The sequence below is a fragment of the Mesoplodon bidens genome (genome assembly GCF_964165515.1).
Source record: "Mesoplodon bidens genome assembly, contig: HAP1_SCAFFOLD_627, whole genome shotgun sequence".
Lineage (NCBI taxonomy): Eukaryota > Metazoa > Chordata > Mammalia > Artiodactyla > Ziphiidae > Mesoplodon > Mesoplodon bidens.
This window is the reverse complement of record NW_027672049.1, coordinates 128,028-149,418: the sequence shown is the minus strand read 5'-3', so window position 1 is coordinate 149,418 and position 21,391 is coordinate 128,028. Positions and strand designations below refer to the sequence as shown.

General features: G+C 35.0%; 2 long non-coding RNA genes across 2 annotated transcripts in view; both read left to right on the top strand.

Moving 5' to 3' along the window:
- Positions 1-21,391, top strand: part of LOC308610676 — a 105,527-nt gene that overhangs the window by 29,947 nt on the left and 54,189 nt on the right. The window lies entirely within an intron of this gene.
- Positions 1,619-3,158, top strand: LOC308610679. Its single transcript, XR_014014609.1, has 2 exons — positions 1,619-1,745; positions 2,881-3,158. It is a non-coding gene; the product is annotated as an uncharacterized lncRNA (long non-coding RNA).

Here is a 21,391-nt window from a genome sequence, read left to right as displayed (position 1 = left end):
CACTGAATTAAACAATAACACATCCTCCTTAAATGTGATCTCTCTTTGATTCAAGCTTTCTGATTATTTCAGAAACTTCAGTGAATAGTTTATATCTTCATAATTTTTTTCTTTAATTTCAGAACTTTGTGAGAAGGATAATGCTATTTTCTTTTAAGAGATTAGATAATTTTGTAATTTTCTATGCTAAAAAGTATACTTACAGTATATATAAAATTCGATGTATTTAACGTGTACTTTTGTTAAAGCATTGTAAAATAACAACTGAATTGTACTCAAATAAATACATCGTTTTCCTCAACATTGACTTAATGTGCACTATAGTTCATATTTTTTTCTGATTAGTTCAGAATTATCAAATTAGAGAATTATCATTTTGAGACTGGTTTTTACTAACTCTAACTTCCATGTTCCTAATGAATAAACTAAGCTTTATTTATCCTTAATATTTTCTGACCTCTTCACTTCAATTGAAATCTGGATTGTTTCAAATGATTCCCCTACCATCTCCACCACAAATTTACCTTTCTCTTTCTCTAGTATAAGAAGAGCCAGACTGCTTCTTACATTTATGCCACTTTCTGATTATTATTCTATGATCTCTGCATTCCCCTAATTTTAACTTACTGTTAGGAAGTAAAGTTGGCCCTCTCTCTATGCAAACCACTCCTGTATCCTCCAGAACCAGTGCCCACTTCTACTTTCCTGAACGAGGTCAACTACAGTTCACCAAGCTTACCATTTTTAAATTTTAATTAATTAAGTAAAATAAATTAATTTTATTGAAGTATAGTTGATTTACAGTGTGTTCGTTTTCGGTGTACAGCAAAGTGATTCAGTTATACATATACATATATCTATTCTTTTTCAGATTCTTTGCTCATATAGGTTCTCATAGACCAAGCTTACCAATTTTATAGTTTCATTGCCTGTCTGCATCTATGCCATGACCTCATTTCTCATTCACGTCTCAAAATTAAACTTTCAGAACTCTACTGCAACAACGATCAGTGGTCTAATGAACTTGTATAAGATGACCAGAAGTTGAAGTGTTGAAAGCATGACTCATATAAAAGTCCAACTGCTGTCTGTTCTGCAAGTGAATATATGTTTAATACTAAAAGTTTCACCATGGTAGTGTGAGTCTTTCCAAAATGTATTACATTCCTATTATATGCCAAGCACTGACTTACTCTTTGATTTCATTTTTCCCCCAATTTTGTTTTCCAAACACAGAATGACAACTTGGTGAAAAAAACCCTGCGGCATATACCAAATACCAAGATGTGCATCCTCTGCCCATCCTCATTTCTGTATTCCCACTCATCCCATCGTAATTAGATTCTGCCACTTTTCTCCTGAGCCCTATAATAGTCTCATGTCTACTCACTTCCCATCTCTTCCCCGTCTTTTAATCTCAAATGCAGTTCATACATACAGAACGTCACCTGAATGATGTTCATAACTGATGGCTGCTTGCTTTCTTAAGAATGCTTAAAAGATGCAGTGTTGGAAGAGAAAGCTGTCACCACCTGCTGACTTGTGCCCAAAGTCTCCGAGGCTGAAACTTCTGCTTTCATAAATGGGGAGGCCCAGCACAGAAGTGATATGGAGAAGTGCCATAAAAGAGCTTATGAGCCTTTTAAAGACTTCCCAGGAGATATACACACACACATACATGTACACAAGATGTTCAGTGTGATTTCAGAGAAATTCTCAGAGACCTCATATGTCTCGAACACTGGGTAAGACCTCTGCTTCCAGACATTCTAAAATTTACTCTTGAATAATGCAACCCAGAGAGCGGTGTACTTGGACCAAATTACTTATATCCCTTATAGTATTATTTCTGGCAAATTACCCCATCTGCTTTTGGCTTGCATAACAGACAATTGCAAGAATTTCTTTTCTATCTATTGGTAGAGGTCCTCTTCCATCACATCCTTTATACAAAGACTATATAAATGCACATAATGTCTTACATATTATTTCATAGGTTTAAGAGATACTTGGTGTCCAATGTAGAATAACATGGACTATGGGCTAACAATGTTCTCTAAAGAATAAAGTAGTTCTTTGTAAACTAGACTGTTTATATATTTCATACACACTCTGTTTCCCAGTTATTCTCTTATCACTTAATAAATTCTTTTGATGTCTTTTCTATATCATTTGTACTAAAGTGAAACAAAGCGAGATGTTTTTGATTGCTCCATACCTGGACAAAAGTGTTAGAATGGAAGCCTAGAGGCTGCTATGGTGGTAGCAGTCATAATGAAAATGAGAGAACCCCTAAATGGATGTGGTTTTCCTGCTTCAATTACCTGGAGATTGTTTTCCAGTGCTGACACCAGGATGTTCTGAATTTTGCTTTAGTGAAAGGAATTGGTGTTTCCTCTACAGTTTTAATTATAATTTTGTTTCCTCTAAAATTGCTATGTAATTTCATTGACCATTGAGTTAATACAAAGTGAACTCCTTGGCCTGGCCCTCCAGGCACTCCAACTGTTCTAACCTATCCCTGCTGCTCCATCACCTCCCCTTCTCCTACACATGGGCCTGTGCTGCCATCAAACTGCACAAACCTCTCTTCTCTCAAGTGCTGGGGAGTTTTCTAATCTCTGTGTCACTTTTCATTCTGCTGATTATGTCAGGAATTGGATTTTCTTAGATGTGATGCATATTAAATCTACTTTACATGTATAACATGTTTATATAGTTAATAAATTTGACAAAAAATTATTAAATGATACCTAATGATGACTACGTTACAAAATCATATATATATATGCCTTTTCATATATATTCATGTCTTTCAACACTAACCTCACCCTCTACATTCTCATAATACTTAAAATATGCTTGCCTTATGTTTTCCAGGCCATTGCATGTGGTGCTCTCTTTGCCTGGAGTTCTCTCCTTCCTCCGTTCTTCTACTTGCCACCACTTCCCCATGTAATGACCCGATTTGGAGAAGACTTGTTTCTGCCCCTCTTATGGGTTCCCTTAGTACCCTATTCTAAGTTCTATTAATTCAGACTGCATTGTAACTCCCTGTTCATTGTCTTCATCATTGTGTCCCCAATGCGTATACAGCACCTAAGGTTTGGAAAGTACTCAAATAAATGAAAGTTGGTGACATTGAAATACATGTATAACTGGTTTAGAAGAGTTAAATGATCATTGTTATTGAAAGTCATAAAGATACTTACGCCTTTGACCCAGTAATCCAGGAGTCAAAAATTCACATGCTTTCAGGGTCAAGCAAGTAATCTAAATGTGCCATGTTGGCCTGGGGGTGAAGGCAATGGGGATACAGGTTACTGTACTTGCCTCACCTAAACACATTCAAATTTACACTTTTATAAATACTGTCGATACAAGCCAAAGAACCATCACCCCTGTCTCATTCAAAGAAACAATTCTGTAGAGGAAAAAAATATTCATAATAATGTTATTTGTGAATCTATCTGTAATAAGGAAAAAATGAAGCCAAATGGCTAGTAATAGGAATCTGATTAAATTAAATATAGATTGTATCCATTAAATATCATGTATTCTTTAACATTAAAATAATCCCCCAATTGTAATATATGAAAAATGCTTTAGTTATTGGAAATAGTGAAGGAATAACAAAAAACCCTGTGTTTGCTGTAATTGCAACCATGTAAAAATGTACATCCTTGTTTAAGAAAAAGGATTAATCAAAATGGAGGTAACTATGTTAGGGTGCTCAAAATAGAAATGATTTTTGTAAAGTGCAGCATTTAATAATGCCGTCATTTTTCCAATCCCATTCTCTGGAGAAAACTTTGGCAATATCTCTTGGTGACTTAGAAGATGATACCTAGCAAGCAGAACCAGGTTACTTTGGGTAGAAGCTGAAGAATATGAATTGTGGGCTGAGCTACAAATAACATTGTCATAGCAACCTCCAAAGATTTCATAGAAAAGGCATGACTTGGATTTCTCTTTTTTTTTTTTTTTTTAAGGAAAATGACTAACAAGATCCCTTTTGAAACAGTTCTGATACAGTGAGGGATAAGATACAATAAGTTTGATAAAGAGTTTTGTTGAGAACTTGGGATAAACTGGCATAACCTTGAGATCAGAAGTGAGACTCCCTAGTGTAGCCTTAGCACATTATTTTGTGTGTGTGTATTGATTAGTTTTCAGTGACGTAACACTTATGTGATGCCAATCTGCCTTCCATGCAGATAATATTTATTTAATAATAAAATATTAAGAATAATATAATAATTCTATAATGATAATAATGGTTATTATAAGTAAAAAAGTTCAATTCTCCTTAAGAGACATTTCATATATTTCTCTGATTCTTTATAAAGGCTTGATTATCTGTTCTCAGGGTTCTTCTGTGATACTATATATAACCTCCTGGAAACAGGACTGTGGAAATACTGATAGTATCAACGGAAATCATTGTAACTTCTTCCTTGGAAAGGGCGTATTCCATCAGTCTCATTGCCTCATTTGTTAAGCTGAATCGCCATCCTCAGTGACAGATCATTTCAGTGTCCAAACTTCCTGCAAGGATTTATGTATTAACCCCATTCTGTTTGAGTTTAGACCAGGAGTGTCCCTTAGGTTATTTTAGGAACCCAGGTTTCCTGTAGTTTGCAAAAGCTGGCCCAGCCCACTGGCAGAAAATCTGCTTCTGATAGCATAGTCCTGTGGTAACAACTTTGGTATCTTGCACAGATAAGCAGCCTTGATATAGGTCCATGTGGTTAAGGAGGAAGACATTGTCAGTAATTACTTTTACGGGGGAAATTCTAGTTAGCAATTTTTTTCCAGTTCGAGGTAAACATGTAAGTCTGGGCTTATCATAAATAGCAATATATCCAAAGTATCATTCTCAGACTACACACAAATTTTTGACTCTAGCTTTCTGTGTAACGTTAGAGAAACAAACAAACAGAAAAGCATAGTCAGATCACCTGTTACCTCAAAATAAGGAGCTGGGTGGCAGCATCGGGAAGCATAATGAGCGAAGCCAGAATTCACAAGCAGCAGGGCGGAGGGAGAAACCCCTGCAGTTCCGGCCTGAGCATTGAAACTGGCACCTGATTGCCCTGACAAGTACTACCTGTTCGCTCAGTTCTTGAAACAATCAAATATGTACTGTAAATATCATGGTTCTGCTAACACCTTTTGTGTGTTTTCTGAAGCCACTGGTAGAGCTAACCTTTCTAACCATCTGCTGAGGACAGAAGTCACGTTATAAGTCAAGTGGAACTTTGAGTTCTATTTCCATTTCTAAACATTTGACTACAAAATTAAACCTCAGATTCTTAAAGAAGAATTCAGTCTTCTGGGTAAGTGGGATCTGTCCACTCGTTCATTCAACAGTTACTGAGCTGCTGCTTCATGTAGAATGTACAAATGGGTTAAAAGATGTTTGAGGAGATTACTGTCTCGTTAGCCATCCAACTAATCATCACTCATGCTGAAGTTTTGAATCAGAAAAAAAAAAAAGTCGAACCAATATTTGTTAAATTTTGCACACAAATAGCCCTAGGGAGCACAGAAGGGAAGAGTTTTTCCATTGAAAAAATGTATGACTTTTCTGAATAAATTAATATGTATCTTAATCATGTATGTTTCAAATGAGGAAAAGATTAACTTAATAGAATCATTCTGTAAAACCACTACTGCTTTGAACCCTATGAAAACTTGTTGCTAATTTGAGGCTTTCAAATTTAAAGTCATAAGATAAGTTGAGCAATCAATAACCTTGAAATTTAGGAAAGTGACTGACATGGACTAGCCAGAACGTTTTTTGCAGTAATTTGATATATAACTCTGCCCTAATCACTCTTAAAAATCAGCTAGACAGTAAAAAGTTCTCTACCTTCAAACCTCTTGATGAAGTATTGCAGATTAATCTGAATGGGTTTAAAATTTGATGAAAGGATGGAGAGCATCTAAATTTAGTTTTTCTGGATAGCCACGTGCAAAAGAATGAGACTAGACCACTATCTTATACCATACATAGATATCAACTCAAAATGGATTAGAGACTCCAATGTAAGATCTGAAACAATAAAACTCCTAGAAGAAAACATAGGCAGTATTCGCTTTGACTTTGGTTTTAGCAATATCTTTCTGCATATGCCTCCTCAGGCAAGGAGACAAAAGCATAACTAAACAAATGGGACTATTATCAAACTAAAAAGCTTCTGTACAACAAAGGAAACATCAACAAAATGAAAACCTACCAAATGGGAGAAGATATTTGCAAATCATGTATCTAATATCCAAAATAGATAAAGAATTCATGCAACTCAACAACAAAAAAGCTAACAATCCAATTAAAAAATGAGCAGAGAAACTGAATAGATATTTTTCCAAAGAAGGTATATAGATGGCCAACAAGCATGTGAAAAATGTTCAACATCACTAATTATCAGGGAAATGTAAATCAAAACCACAGGGAGATATCACTTCACACCCATTAGAATGGCTATTATCAAAAACACAAGAAATAAGTGCTGGAGAGGAAGTGAAGAAAAGGGAACCCTTGTGCACTTTTGGTGGGAATGTAAATTAGTGCAGCCACTATGGTAAATCACATGGGGATTCCTCAAAAAATTAAGAATAGAACTATCATGTGATGTAGCTATTCCACTTGTGGGTGTTTATCCAAGGAATACAAAAACATTAATCTGAAAAGATATATGCACCCCTGTGTTCATCACAGCATTATTTAGAATAGACAAGATATGGAGACAACCTAAGTGTCCACTGATGGATGAATGGATAAAGAAGATACACACACACTTACAATGGAATAATAGCCCTAAAAAGATGAAATCTTGGCATTTGGGACAACATGGATGGACCTTGTGGGTATTATGTTAAGTGAAATAAACCAGATGGAGAAAGACCAATACCATATGATTTAACTCATATGTGGCATATAAAAACAAGCAAAACAAAATGAATGAAGAAACCAAACTGAAACAAATAGATACAGAGAACAGAGTAGTGGTTAGCAGAGGAGAAGGGGGTGGCGGGAGGGCAAGATGGGTAAAGGGGGTCAACAATATGATGACAGTTGACAACCTTTTGGTGGTGAGCACACTGTAGTTTATATAAATGTCAAAATATAATATTATACACATGAACCTTATGTGTTATAAACCCATGAAAATATAAATAAATAAAAATTTAATAAATAAATTTACTTTCATTAACTTATGAAACAGCAACATACTTTGCCCAGTTTACTTAGCTTCAGAATTTTCATTTGTACAGTTTGAACCAGAAGAAGTACCTTTATTGGTTTATTTTTTTTTCTAAAATTCTAAGACTAAATTGTTATTACAATGTCTTCAAAAAATTATTAATAGAATGCTTTCATAATTATCTCACGTAAATATTTAGGTAAATAGCTATGTAATAGCTGAATTTTCTCAAACTGTTAAAATATTATTTCTAAAGGTATATTTCAGGTTAAGAAGGATTAAGCTGCAGAGATATAATGTTTAATGATATTTCTCAAGTGATAAGAACTTACGATCAGAAGCAGGTAATATATTAGTACCCTCATTATGAAGTTCAGATTCTCCAGCAGAAAATGCTCAGGGCATATGTGAGTGATGATAATTTTTTTTCTATGCCTATATTCCTATAGCATTTCTTATCATGATGTCATTGTGTAACTGCATTTAAAGTGGGCTGTTAGGGACTTCCCTGGTGGCGCAGTGGTTAAGAATCCGCCTGTCAATGCAGGGGACACAGGTTCGAGCCCTGGTCCGGGAGGATCCCACATGCCGTGGAGCAACTAAGCCCATGCGCCACAATTACTGATGCCCACGTGCCTAGAGCCCGTGCTCTGCAACAAGAGAAGGCACCGCAATGAGAAGCCCACGCACCGCAACGAAGAGTAGCCCCCACTCCCCGCAACTAGAGAAAGTCCACGTGCAGCAACGAAGATCCAACACAGCCAAAAATAAATAAATTAAAAAAAAGGATGATTCTTTAATAAATCAATCAATCAATAAATAAAGTGTGCTCTTAAGCATGTGCCAATTAAAGAAACTCAACATAAAGACCCAAAGACCCCATCTGAGTTTGCTAAGTGATGCAGTGTTAATAAAACTGTGGCTCATTGGAATCTAGTGTGTTACAGGATTTTTTGCACACTTAGATCTTCAACTGATTTGGTTTGGATTCTAGTCAAATTACTTGGTACCTTGGTTAAGTGGGCTTGTGAAAAATACCTGATGTATACAACCAGTTCCTATGGAGCTAATAGCTATGTGTTTGCTAAGTATTTTGTGAGAAGAAAAGATCAGAGAGCAAAGAAAGCTGGATTTCCTTAAAAGCACTGAACTAACTGTAACATGTATGTAAAGACTGGGTAATTATTGGGCAGAAAGAGGCCTGCCAGTAAAAGCCAACTATATGCAGCTCCCTTCTTTTGCTGAAAATCTGTCCTAGTTTCATGTTAAATTATATATTAAAAGAATACTACATTTTTCTATAATGATGTTTTTATAATATAGAGGGTATGTTTCTGACCAAAGACTCTACATCCACAATATATGATAAAAGCAAAGGTATAATGATAAAATATCATACTCAACTCATTTAAGTAGTAAAGTATATTCTAAACCTCATAATGGACAAATATAGTCACTGTGAGGTGGTTCTATAAGTCTCTAATATATTTTAAAAAGGTATATATCATATTCAAACGAATTTCTACTATATCTTAAATTATAACTATATAAAATGAACACATTAACTTTAATGACCACTTATTTACACTAATATAAGTCTGTTCCCCAACAAGAAAGATGTACATATGTATATGGGTGTTTGTATGAGTTAGGTAACTGGCATCTTTTAAAAAAACTGTTCAAGAAAGTTTGAAGTAATGAATTTTCATGTAGCATGAGGAGGTAATCAAAATCATTCTCCCATATTTCCTTAATTCTAAGGTACCATATGTTGTATATGTCCTTAAGTTAGGGAAACTTTTTGGAAATAAAAAGCAAGTACACCAAATGTGCACATTAGAAGGAAAATTCTGGTTTTATAAATTTTAAAATGAAAAAAGAAAATGGAATACATATTTTTATTTACCTTAGAATTAAATTTGAATTTAAGCTTAATTTCTACAGTAACCTTTAGAAATTTTTATTATACAGTCTTTCTTGATGATAATTTGTAATTTGCTATGATTGATTTAGAATTTCCAAATTTCCATCCATTTTTAGAATTCAAAATTTTGGCTAAAACCATCAATTATTTGAAATCCTCTCTCAATCTAGACAGTGCCTGAGGCCAGTACCTGAGCTGATCCTCTAGAGAGCTTCATGGAGAGTATAATAAGGGGAGCCCTTGTTGAGTAATTTATAATTGATTAACATCATCACGAATTGCTCCCAACTTTATTCATGATTCTGAACACTTGAGATAATTGAAATACCAAAAGAATGAGTATAAAGCTATTAGGACGAGTGGATACTTGAGCCTGCTCAGAGTCTCTTTGAGGCAGAGGCTCATTTTGTGCATAAGTGTAAAGAAATATATTTTTGGAAAAATAATTCTAGTTCCAGTTAGAAGATGGTGAACTCAGAGATTTCATTTATCACTGCTCCAACTGTTCAGAGCCATTGAAAACATTTCCCCCTAGACATTGACATGATGGACTTATTTTAATCAGCAATTACAAAAGTTGACCAAGTGCCAGGCATCAGTGAGTAGATTATTGGGCAAAAATCCGTTTTTTCCCCTTGTACACAACCTGGATGCATCCTGTCCAAGGACAGACTTAAACAGGCAAGGGAATGTTTATTGAAAACTATTGCAGTTGGAGAGAGAGATTGGACTAAACTCTGCTGAAACAAAAGGTGGGACAGTTTATCAATTCTGGAGTGAGCTAGTGGACTGGTACTGGAGGACATTAGGAGGAGACTGGTTAATGTGATTAGGCCATCTGTGTTTGCTAATCAGCACTTATTGAAGTTAGACTCTTGCCCTCCCACAGAGAATGCGGTGCTATCTTTCTTGATGATTACATTTCGAAAAATGGCTCCCATGTCCGTGAGAAAGACATTCCTGGGTTGTAAATCTGGCAAGATTACTAGAAGAAGATTTACGTGTCAAAGGGGTGAAAAAAGAATTTGCATGTTTTTTAGAGTGTTCTAAATAAGGGGAGGTCAAGGGCCTATAAGTCAGGAAGAAACCTGTCTAAAGTTTTATTAAGCTGAAAGGAATGTTAAGGCTGTCTTGGTCAATCTAAACCTTGAACACAGGTACAGATGTTTGCCAACTCTAGAGAAAAGCCTACAAGTACGACCAGCTCCTTTACCTTTAATTTCCCATCCTCCCTAATCTGATTTAGGTATTTCACTTGTGTTGTCACAGGCTTACCAATATCACAGAATTTATCGGGTCAAATTGCAATTTTTTGTCTGTTTACTACTCTTGACACTAGACTGTAAGGTACCTGAGAACAGGGATCCTGTTTACATTTGTAACCATAGGACCTACTGTAATTCCCCTTACCTCAATTAATGCCTGCTAAAATAAACTGAATTCTATAAAATTAACAGAAAAGTAGCTGAGATAGGAAATAAGAATGTGGGAATTACAAAAAAATTAAGAGCCTTTAGTTTAGTAAAATGAAGATGGTAAGGGAATATGATCAGAAGCCATATATTCCTAGAAGGTATAAAATTTTCTAGTAAATCCTAGAAAACTAGAAGTTGGCCACGCCCAGTGGAGATAGGAAAGAGGGCTCACATTTAATGTACACTATATGGTAGACACTATGTTAGCATATCAAATTGAATCGTTTATCTGTGAAGAAAGCACTGCAAACCCTATTTTATAAGTAAGAAAACTGATTCCTGGAGTGGCCATATACCACCTACAGAACAGTGAACCAAGATTTAAACACTCACCTTTATGGCCCCAAGTCATAAAGCTATTAAACTTGGCTGCCTTAAACATAAATTATAATAGTTTAAGTTTAGGAGAGAAAAATGATCAGTACTTCTAACTTTGCATATGAGATGATATCCCTAGGAAGGGATCACCCTCAAAATATAAATAGAATCAATAAGTATCAGATGTATCTTTAAATACTAGAGACAAGCAAGGGTGTAAAGAAAACTGGTGATGTTTGGAGGTACCTTCCAAAACTTTTGAAGGTGGTGTCACCACAAGGAGACTCTGTCTCTTGGTAGCACCATCAGCTCTGCTTCTGGATTGGATGAATATTGAGATGATGTTAGAAGTGCTCTTCTCTTAGAGTTAGGACATTCTCTGATTCTTTAGTAATGAAATACCTTTGATTCTTTGCTTTATCACCAAAAAAGATTGTTTAAAGGAACAACCTTTTTGTTTTTCCAGATACACACTGGGAATGCTATTTACCAACTCTCACTACATGCTAGAGATATGACGGTAGTCCCCTTCTATATCCCAGTACACCGTACAGAAAATATTAAGGCTACTGGCATCAGTCCCGTATGGTTAAATAAGCTATTTAAAGGAGGATATTCCTGAACTGGAGAGGGATGTCTGGGACAAGAGCAAGCAGGATGGAGAGGATTTAATCAACAATTTAGTTTTATCTGGAAGCCTGATAAAATTCAAATACCCATGTCTCGCTTACATGGGACTTATTTTTCAACATAATATGGCTTGACAATTTTTCTTAAGAATTTGGGATGAGAAGGAAAAACATAATAATCTAATCTAGTCAATAAAAGGAATATTGATGTTCCTCTTATTTCTTTGAAATCCTTTGCTAAATTTCTTGACTTGTCATCTGACTGACTTTTACCCTTTTCTAGAAAAAAAGCATACCGGGAGGAAGTAAGACCTAGTGCTTTTTAGTGTACTCTTGGCATTCTTCCAACTCTTCTGGAAAACATCATTCTATCACTTATATTCCTGTAGAACTGTAAGTTGAAATGAAGAACCCTCTTACCCAGCCTCTTACACAAAAGTATCACGATATTCTTTAAAAGACCCTATCCAAACAGACACATTTTAAATAAGTATTAGTTCACCATCATGACCCAACAAGACTGCAAGGTTGCTTAGCAACAGAATCAGGCACTCTTAACAGGAACATGCATGGGAACAATGGTGGAAAGTGCTGGAGATCTTACAAAGGCAAATTCTTTGAATTAAATCTTTGTGAAACGACATCATAGGGAAAATGAGTTTTTTAACCTAAGAATTGTTTCCTGAGATTGATACATTATTTCACAGCTAAACATCAACCACTTTCCATAGAATAGACAGAACAATGGAACTTTTAGTCTTTACATAATTTAGGGCACTTACAAAACATTATTTATCAGTGTTAGCTTGCAAATGAATATTTCTGTGTCGTCCCATTATCTTTAAAACTGTATAGATATTATAAAGAAAGGAAGTTACTTACAAAAATAAATACTGCAAATGTATTTGATTAACGATGTTCTATTTTTATGTCATACATAAGTACACTATAAAAATTGTATTCTTTTAAATTTGAACAAGATATAAGTATATATATATATATATGTATACATACATACACACAAACATGCATTATCTATCTAATTCCCATTTCCAGTGGAAAAAAAAAAGAAAAGAAAAGAAAAAGCCTGCAAAGCATTGCCTCTTTGGGACTCCTAGATTGACTAATTTTTGGCTGAATGGGCTGATTTTATACAACAATACCTGTAAAGGCACTAACTTCCTTCTATTAGTAAATGGAAGAAAATCCAGTACATTTGGGCTCTGTTGATGCAATATGTAAACACCCAGCAAGTTCAAAGAGTAAGCTCAACATCCTGGCAGAAGACCTCAACTTTGACCCTAGTCCCATCTCTGGCTTGGACAATTCACTTAACCACCATAGACCTCATATTCCTTATCTCTAAAAGGAGGCCTCCAAGATTATTTTCAGCTCTAAAATTCCTAAAGTTCATGTCCATCAACTCTAAGTAGCATCATTCTTTTTTCTCACAGAAGAATTGTTTGTTTTACTGCATTGGTTATTTGACTACTGTCTTTATGTAAATTCTAGAAGTAGTAGGCTTGTTCGCCAATACATTCAAGTATCAGGCAGAAAATTTTCAGTACTGGGTTTTTGTTTGTTTCTTTCTTTCTTCACGGCTGATTGCATGTTGCAGAGGTGATTTTTAGTTTCTGGAAGTTAAAAACATGCAGGTGTAGATATAATATGCTGCAGCCATTTATATCACCAGCCATAATGTTTTAAAACAACTGGCTTTTTTGCATAGTCTTTAGAAGAGGGTTAGATGAGCACTTCTGTTTTCCTTTCCTTGAGAAGTTTTATAACAACACCGAAAGGTCATCTTTAAAATGTCAGACAAGATTAACAACAAAATCTTGGAAGACAGCCAGTCCCCCAAGGAAACAAACCCAAAGGACTCTTTACAGATGCAAATCTTAAATAAGCAACAGAACCTGAGAGTGGGGTGAGGGCAGGGGAGAGAAATACTTTGTAGCAAAGAAATACATTCAAGAGATGCCTCATGGCCTTGAACTGTTGGAAAGGAGTAGCAGTAAACAAACCTGGCCCCCAGCACTTGCTAAAGGGCATTAGGAAGTTGGAAGCAAGAAGTCTAAGATCATGAGTCAGAGAAGCAGAATCATGAGCCACACCCACACTGGGTTCTATATGCTATTGTCAAAACAAAGAGAAGTTGATGTAAATATTTTAATTGCAAGGAATTGAAAAAGTGGTTTTTAATCTCACTAGTTGATGCCAGGCCAGGTTTTTGATTATACAACTGAGGATGTAGCTCTATAGTCCTGACAGCTGAGTAGTAGAGAAGATGCAGTTTTCTTCCCACAAAAATACCACTTCTCCTACTAACAATTCTAAAGGGAGAGAAAGCCTTTAACAGAGAACACATTAAAGGAGAGTCACAGTTATTTAAAACCAGAAACTTAAATATTGATGGAAGAAGCAAGTAGGTTTAGGAAGAGAGCAAGCTACAGAAATTGATAAAAGCTTTGCACTTTTAGTTGAAATTTTTAAAATTATAAACAAAAATGGAGAATTCTCTGCAATTTGTATTTTATCCAGTATTCAACTAAGTGGCCTATTAGTTTAGTAGGATGAAAAGTATCTTGCTGGCAAATGTGGAAACTAATACTGAAACAAAAATAGAAGGCAGAGACATATTTTTGTAGCAAAGGATTTCACCAGCTTTGTCAAGGTTGACACAAGAATCATATTATAGTTATACTTAATATAAATGTTAGATTATGTAATACATAAATGTATATTCAGTAGAAATAGTCAATAAATTGTACATAATGTACTACAGTAGTAAATGTTAGGTTCTTTTCAATGAATACTTTATAGTGTTTTTGTGATCTTTATAAAGAGCCTAGTTTTTAAATAAATACTATTTCAAATTTGGGGAATGAGAAGTTTAAAATAAGATGAACCATATTTCTACAATCCATTTTCTGATGCTCAAAGTGGGCAGACTACAAAATGGAGCATGGCTGAGGCCATGTGGTAATCTGTGTGTTCCTTGCACTGTTTGAATTATATTATACATCCGTAATATGCAGGGGCACAAATCACTCATAGGTTCTGCTTTTTAGGCAAACTTTTACACACGAATAACAACTAATTAGAATAAACCTTAGCAAAACCGTGATGTTTGCTTGTTTCATCAAGCTCCACTTTCTGAGTTTCCCCTGTGAGTCTATTTATTGCTCTGTCTTCTCTATTCCCTGATACCCTCTGCAGAACACTTATGCCCTCAAGTTCTCTTCCCTCTTGCACATCATCAAAACTTGCTTTTGGATCATTCAGGCTGAGGTAAAAATGACTACGATCTTAAAGCACAACCAGTATTTGAATTTTAATGGGAAAAAAAGATTTAAGCTAAAGGGATGAGATTCCGAGATAAAGGGATGAGAGTTGAGTGCCAACCATCAGTTAGTAGATGAGAAGACATTTTTAGGCATCAAAACTTTTCTGCATCTCTAGTCATAATACTAATTCTGCAAGCTATATAGTTGGAGAGATGCAATCATATGAAAGGCTCAAGATATCAGAAAATAGAAACCAAAACTATTTCCTCTTAGTTCATAAATAGGGTGTAGGTTTACTAAAGAGGACATTAAAATTACTCCCTGTTTCCTGAACCCAATCCAACCAGCAAGGGAAAGGAGTTGAATAATGTGGCATTTGAGTTGGTTAATGGCAGGGAGAATTCAGAGTGGAATTACAGATGTAAAATGGATATGAGGATGTTATTTGTGTGTATGTGTCCGTTGTGTATGTGTATAGAAGCCACCTCTGTCATCTAGGAAAAGACGTTTAAATCTTCCAGAGTTATAAATTCACTGAGAAGAAACGATAAACTTCAGCATCATTTTGTTGCTCAATTGGGTCCTATTTGAGGGATGAATCAATAACAATGATTTCCTTGAATGGTCTCTCAAGGCTATTGTTTTTTTATGGCCCTGGTATGCAAGGGGGTTGTTCTGAAAGGACACAAACAGGTAATTCTCTCTTTCAAGGATTTTGGTCGTAGTAGTTGAGCAAAAACTACAGTATGATAGAAAGCAGTTCGTTTTCTTTGTCTCATATACAGAGTTAAAATTAAAAAGTGAAAAGACCCTACGTTTTATCATTTTATATTCAACACTTATCTACATAAGTGTTAAAACAAATTGATCTTACTACCCATTATGATTATTAAGGTACCAAAAAAAATTCACTTTGAAAACGATTCCTGAATATGGATACATTTTGTATTCAGAATCACATGGAAAAAGAAGCCTCTTAATTTACATGGGCCAGTGTCCCATAGTTATTGATCATTATTCATGGGAAATAAATTAATTGTCTAACATTCCATCATTTGCTATTTTTTTTTAACAAAAGAGGGATTTTATTGTTCAGCACAGGGAAATATAGCCATCATTTTATAATAATTAAATGTAGTATAATCTATACAAATATTGAATCACTATGTTGTACACCTGAAACTAACATAATATCGTAAATCATCTATACATCAATAAAAAGAGGTATTTTAGTTTTCTTATCAGCTGTTCTGTTCTTTGTTAAGAAGTGAGGAAAAAAACACTTACTGATTCTAAGGAAGTCAGATCCTTGATTTGCCTGATGATTATGAATATGAAAAAAGTGTTCTCTACAGAACAGTAGCTCTTAATCAAAAAAAGGCCGGCTCTAACATATTCTACAAAGAAGAGTGTGCCAAGATATAGCAATCCTTTTTGATTCTTTTGAAGTTTAAACAAATAGTGTACTCCGCATGAATTTTATCTTTCAACTAAATCATTCTACTGTGGAATTTATGATGCTATACTACTAGTTTACGAAGAAAGTGTAGTAGGCTTCACATATCTCCATATCTTATATTGATGGCATTTAAATTCTAATACCAAACTGTTATTGTTTCATAAACTAGGAGAAAATTACGCTTATAACAAGCAGGAGAAGCTGGCAGAAACAATAGATTTTCCATTCTTTGCTTTCTATTGTTTGTAAGCCTAATTACCCTCGTTGACCAATTAATGACAACACATGATGAAATTTTCCTGACTGATAATTAATTAGCTCTAATTTCACTAGCTTTGTTACTGCTAAGGCTTCCACTAATTCTATGTGTGAATGTCTTCTTACCCTACTCCTCCTACTTTCCTCTTTGAACTTCCTCATATGTAGAGAACCCCTTTGATTGACTTAAGCGTCAGAAGATACTTATAATCAGAGAAAAAGCAAAAAAGAGTGACTATAATGCCAATTAGTATAACTATTAATTAGAAATTATGTTTTGAGGATTTTCAGACAGAAGAGGAGTAGAAATGATAATAGTTTAGTTTTAGGAAAGCTGTAGTACACAAATAGAACCCCAAATCACACCACAGAGAATTTTGCAGGAATTTAATATATCTGATATACACTCAATTTGTGCCCATGAATGGTGAGCAACTAAAAGTAAAGGAGAATTACATAGTTACATTTCTGGACAAATCAGGCTATCAGAATGATGTAATAATGGCAGTTTACCTCAATCACTTCTTAGGCTTTCTTATTTACTATGCTAAATGTTAAGTGAGATTTCTGAGTAAAAGCATTACAATGACTTCAGCACTGTGGGACATGAAACACAGTGAGAACTCAGAGCAAGGAAGGAAATAAGTCAGGTAAGAAGGAAAAAGAATTGAAAGAGCTGAAAGATGTATTACTTAGCTGTCAGGTGTTAGGAGAGTTTATTTGTGCTTTTTCTTAATCTTCATAACGCTCTTGTCAGAATGGTAGTAACATACCCATTTTTTTAGATGAGCAACCTTTAACTATAGGTTGCACTTGATTGTCTGCCAGGTTTTCAAGTCTGTGATGTGGACAGTAATGTCAGAAATTTCAATCCCAGTCAAATCAAGACCTGGTAGAAACACCATTATGGAAGTGCATAGTTTTGACCCAAATTTGACCACATTAAAATGTTGTTCTTTCTTCTCCAGGATGATAGTCTGTATTTCAAGAAGAATTCTAATTCTTGCCCCATAACAATTTCTCTGAGTTCTTTGTGCCAATTAAAGCCTTTGTTTGATTTTCATATTAGCAAAGCCCTGGAATTATATACAAAATGCTATGAATAGTTAGCAAATAGCAAAAGGATGCAGAGCCGTTATCAGATTCTCAAAACTCAATCAGATTATCTAAGAGTTTACATTAAATGAGGTAATGAATGACTTTTCTGGATCCAAACATAATATTTTTAATCCTTACCATGGTCCCTGAAATGTCTATTATCACTAATTATCAGTAAGGGAACTGAGGCGTCGTAAAGTCTAAGTAAGTGAGAGGTCTGGAATTCAAATCCAGGTCAGTTTCAGTCTTGAACACCACTAATTCTATAGCCTACACTGCATTCTATACTCTCACTGTAGATAATCAATAAATGTTCATTTATTTCCTTTACCCCAGTTGGGGACAAAGAACATGGGTGTGTGAAAGAAAGTACAGATTAGTTTTAATGTAAATGATATAATAATAATGCTAGTCAGCAGTTACAGAATATTCATATTGTGCTAGGAGTTGAGCATTAAGTACTTTACAGGCATTCTTTTATTTAAAATCTCATATATATAATACCTACCTTAGGAAGTAGGTAATATAAATGTGCCAAGGTGATTGAAATAACGTGGTCACGTACAGTCAATGAAACTGGGAAGGAGTTTTCTGGGCTGATGGTTGAATTTTGGCCAAGACATTAAGGGGAGAAAGGATGAGCACTGGTGGGGAGACTGAAAACTTATTCATCATAGGGAGAAAGCACTGGTGGAAGCATTGTACTGCTTGCTTAAGAACTGTTACCCTCATAACCCAAAAACTGAGGTTTTGCTGAAAGCTGAAGGCAGATTTCTTGCAGTGTGAAAAAGAATTTACTGATATCTCTTCATTTTTGAACATGACTGTTTTGCAGATTTGTTGAAATGACTCAAGTTCTCTTTCAGATCTGGACTAAATGTCTGTATCATAGCATTAGGGCCCATGAAGCAGCATTTGCAAGCCCATACTCACCTCCCCCCTTTTTAGTGTTTTGCACTCTGGAAAAGCAAACAACAGCAACAACAATATCTTATTTCCTTTTATCTGTAGTTATTATTAATCTTGTCAAGAAACCCATTTGATATATTTATGCTAAACTATAAATGAGATTTTTCCAGTTTTATTGAGATTGAATTGATATATAATATTGTATCTGTCCAAGGTGTACAATGTGATGATTGATATATATATATATATATATATATAGTGTGAAATGACTACCACAATAAGTTTAGTTAACCTTAATTCACATAATTACAAATTTTATTTTTGTGATGAGAACTTTGAAGATCTATTCTCTTAGCAACTTTCAAACATAAAATACGGTATTGTTAACTGTAGCGACCAAGCTGTACATGACATCACGATTACTCACGTATCTTATAACTAGAAGTTTTTATCTTTTGATCATCTTCACTCATTTTCCTCACCTCCAACCCCCAGCTCTGGCAACCATCATTCCATTCTTTCTATCATGAGTTCAGTATTTTAGATTTCACATATGAGATCCTAAAGTACTTATCTTTCTCTGACATTTCATTTAGCATAATGCCCCCCAAATCCACCCATGTGGTCACAAATAGCCAGATTTCCTTCTTTATCATGGCTGAATAATAGTAGGTTGTATGCACCCCATTTTCTTCATCCATTCATCCACAAAAATCACTGAGGTTGTTTCCATGTCTTGGCTACTGTATTGGGTTGGCCACAAAGTTCATACAGTTAATGAATACACTGTTCAATAAAACTTGGTGAAAATGAAAAATGTGTCTTTCATTTTTACTTAAAATAAATCTTTGACAAAGCCAGCTAGGCATCCCTTTGAGTAATGACTTATATCGCATTGAAATATTTTAAACATATGAACAGTAATAGCTTAAATGACAAATGTTACTAATATTGACACAATTGATCAAGGAGAATATGTTAGAATATGTTAAAATGCAGATGGACAGTGAAAGAACAAATATAACTTTTAACTAAATATTGTCTTGATATTTAGACCATTGGTTTAAAACATGATAACAGGTTTCATCCATTTCAAGAAAGCAGAATATTTGCAGATCACTTAACATTTACTAGGTATGTTCTCAGTCTGGAAGGATATATTTCATTTACATGTGTCATTTAATTTAACCACATCCCTCTGTAATAGATAGTGTTATCCCTATTTGCAGATAGGAAACAGGTTCAGAAAGATTAAGAATGTTACCTAATTCTAGTAAGTAGCCAAACCTAAACTGATCTAATTCCAGGACAAAGCTCTTTCTGACACATCAGTGTGGGTCTTTATCTCTTTGAGAATTGTTGAACATTAAAAGCCTTCTTCCAGGTAAATGCATAAAGAGACAACATGAGCAATGATATAACAATACAAGTCTCACTAAATAATTGGTGTGTTTGGCCTTGCTTTTGCCGATAGATCTTTTGCAAAATTGCTTTTCTCTGAGATAGTGGACTTTAAATATTTTCTTTGAAGACTTTCCTAAATTATACCTATCAGAAAGCTACTTTGCTTTAAGGCTAAAGAAAAATGAAAGCTTACTTAACTACACTTAGGTGCCAGGGTCATACTATGAACTCTACACCTGCCAGGATTCACGCTAAGATAGGGTGGCTCCACAAACTGTCCATAGTACTGTGATTTCTTTCTGATATTTTGAAGTAGAAATAATTTAATAACTATTCACAAAAGAGAGAAACACTGTTTCTTGGTCCTCAATATCATACTGCTGTAGGCTAATTCTTTTTCTCTTCTGTTGCCCCTTAGTATAGAGAGTGTGTTTTGGGGACCCTCCTTCACAATCTTCTCCATTCCAAGAGCATCTTACATAAATCCAGGACTTCTCAAGCAGCCAGTTTTGCCAGATGGTCTTAGGGTTGGTTGTACCCATATATGTATAATCCTGAACTTCTCAAGTAAGGTCCTTATAGAGCATAATGGCTAAGAGAATTGGTGCTGATACCAGACCTGAGTTCAAATCCTGCCTATGCCCCTAACTAGCTGTGTAACCTTGGAGAAGTAACTTAATCCTTAAAGGGATTAGATGTCTCACCCGGAAAATGGTATAATAAATGCATCTACCCCATATGGTTAGTGTGTAAATTAATGTAACTTGAGATGGTGCATGTTAAGCATTAGCACAGTGCCTGTCTCTTGTTAGTAATACCTGCTTTTATTATTAATTATTCTCTTTATATTCCCAGTTTCAGCTAGGTGCCTAACATATAATAGTTGTTCAGCAAATATTTACTGGATTGAACTAGCTCTGAAATTTAAGCATTGGGTCAACAGCAAAGTAGTCACCCCATCAATATTTCTCCCACAGAAAGGGAGAATAGATGGAAGCCAGCCATCATACTTTCTTTTCTTATTCTAAACTTCCCATCCAGGCCCAGCAATAAAATAATCTTCCTGAACCCCAACAATTTCGAGAATTTTTCAAATCACCCTATTTGAAAATAGTTGGGTTTCCCTAATCTAATATGTCCCAGGGCCCCAAGGTCACCAAGCTTATATTAATGAAGTCTAGTTAAGATAAATGATTACACTTAGTAAACCAACTGCTTATGAGCTCATTGGGCTTTTTAAAATTTACTATCTGCACTTCATAGAGACACAAGTATTTTGCTTTTGTAGGACACTCAACAGTCAAATTTATGCTTTAAAAAGCATAAATCAGATGCTATTATTGCACTGCTTCTAACCTCTAAAGGCTATCTATTGTAAAGAGATTAAATTTTCAACTACTTAGCCAGGCTCACAGGGAC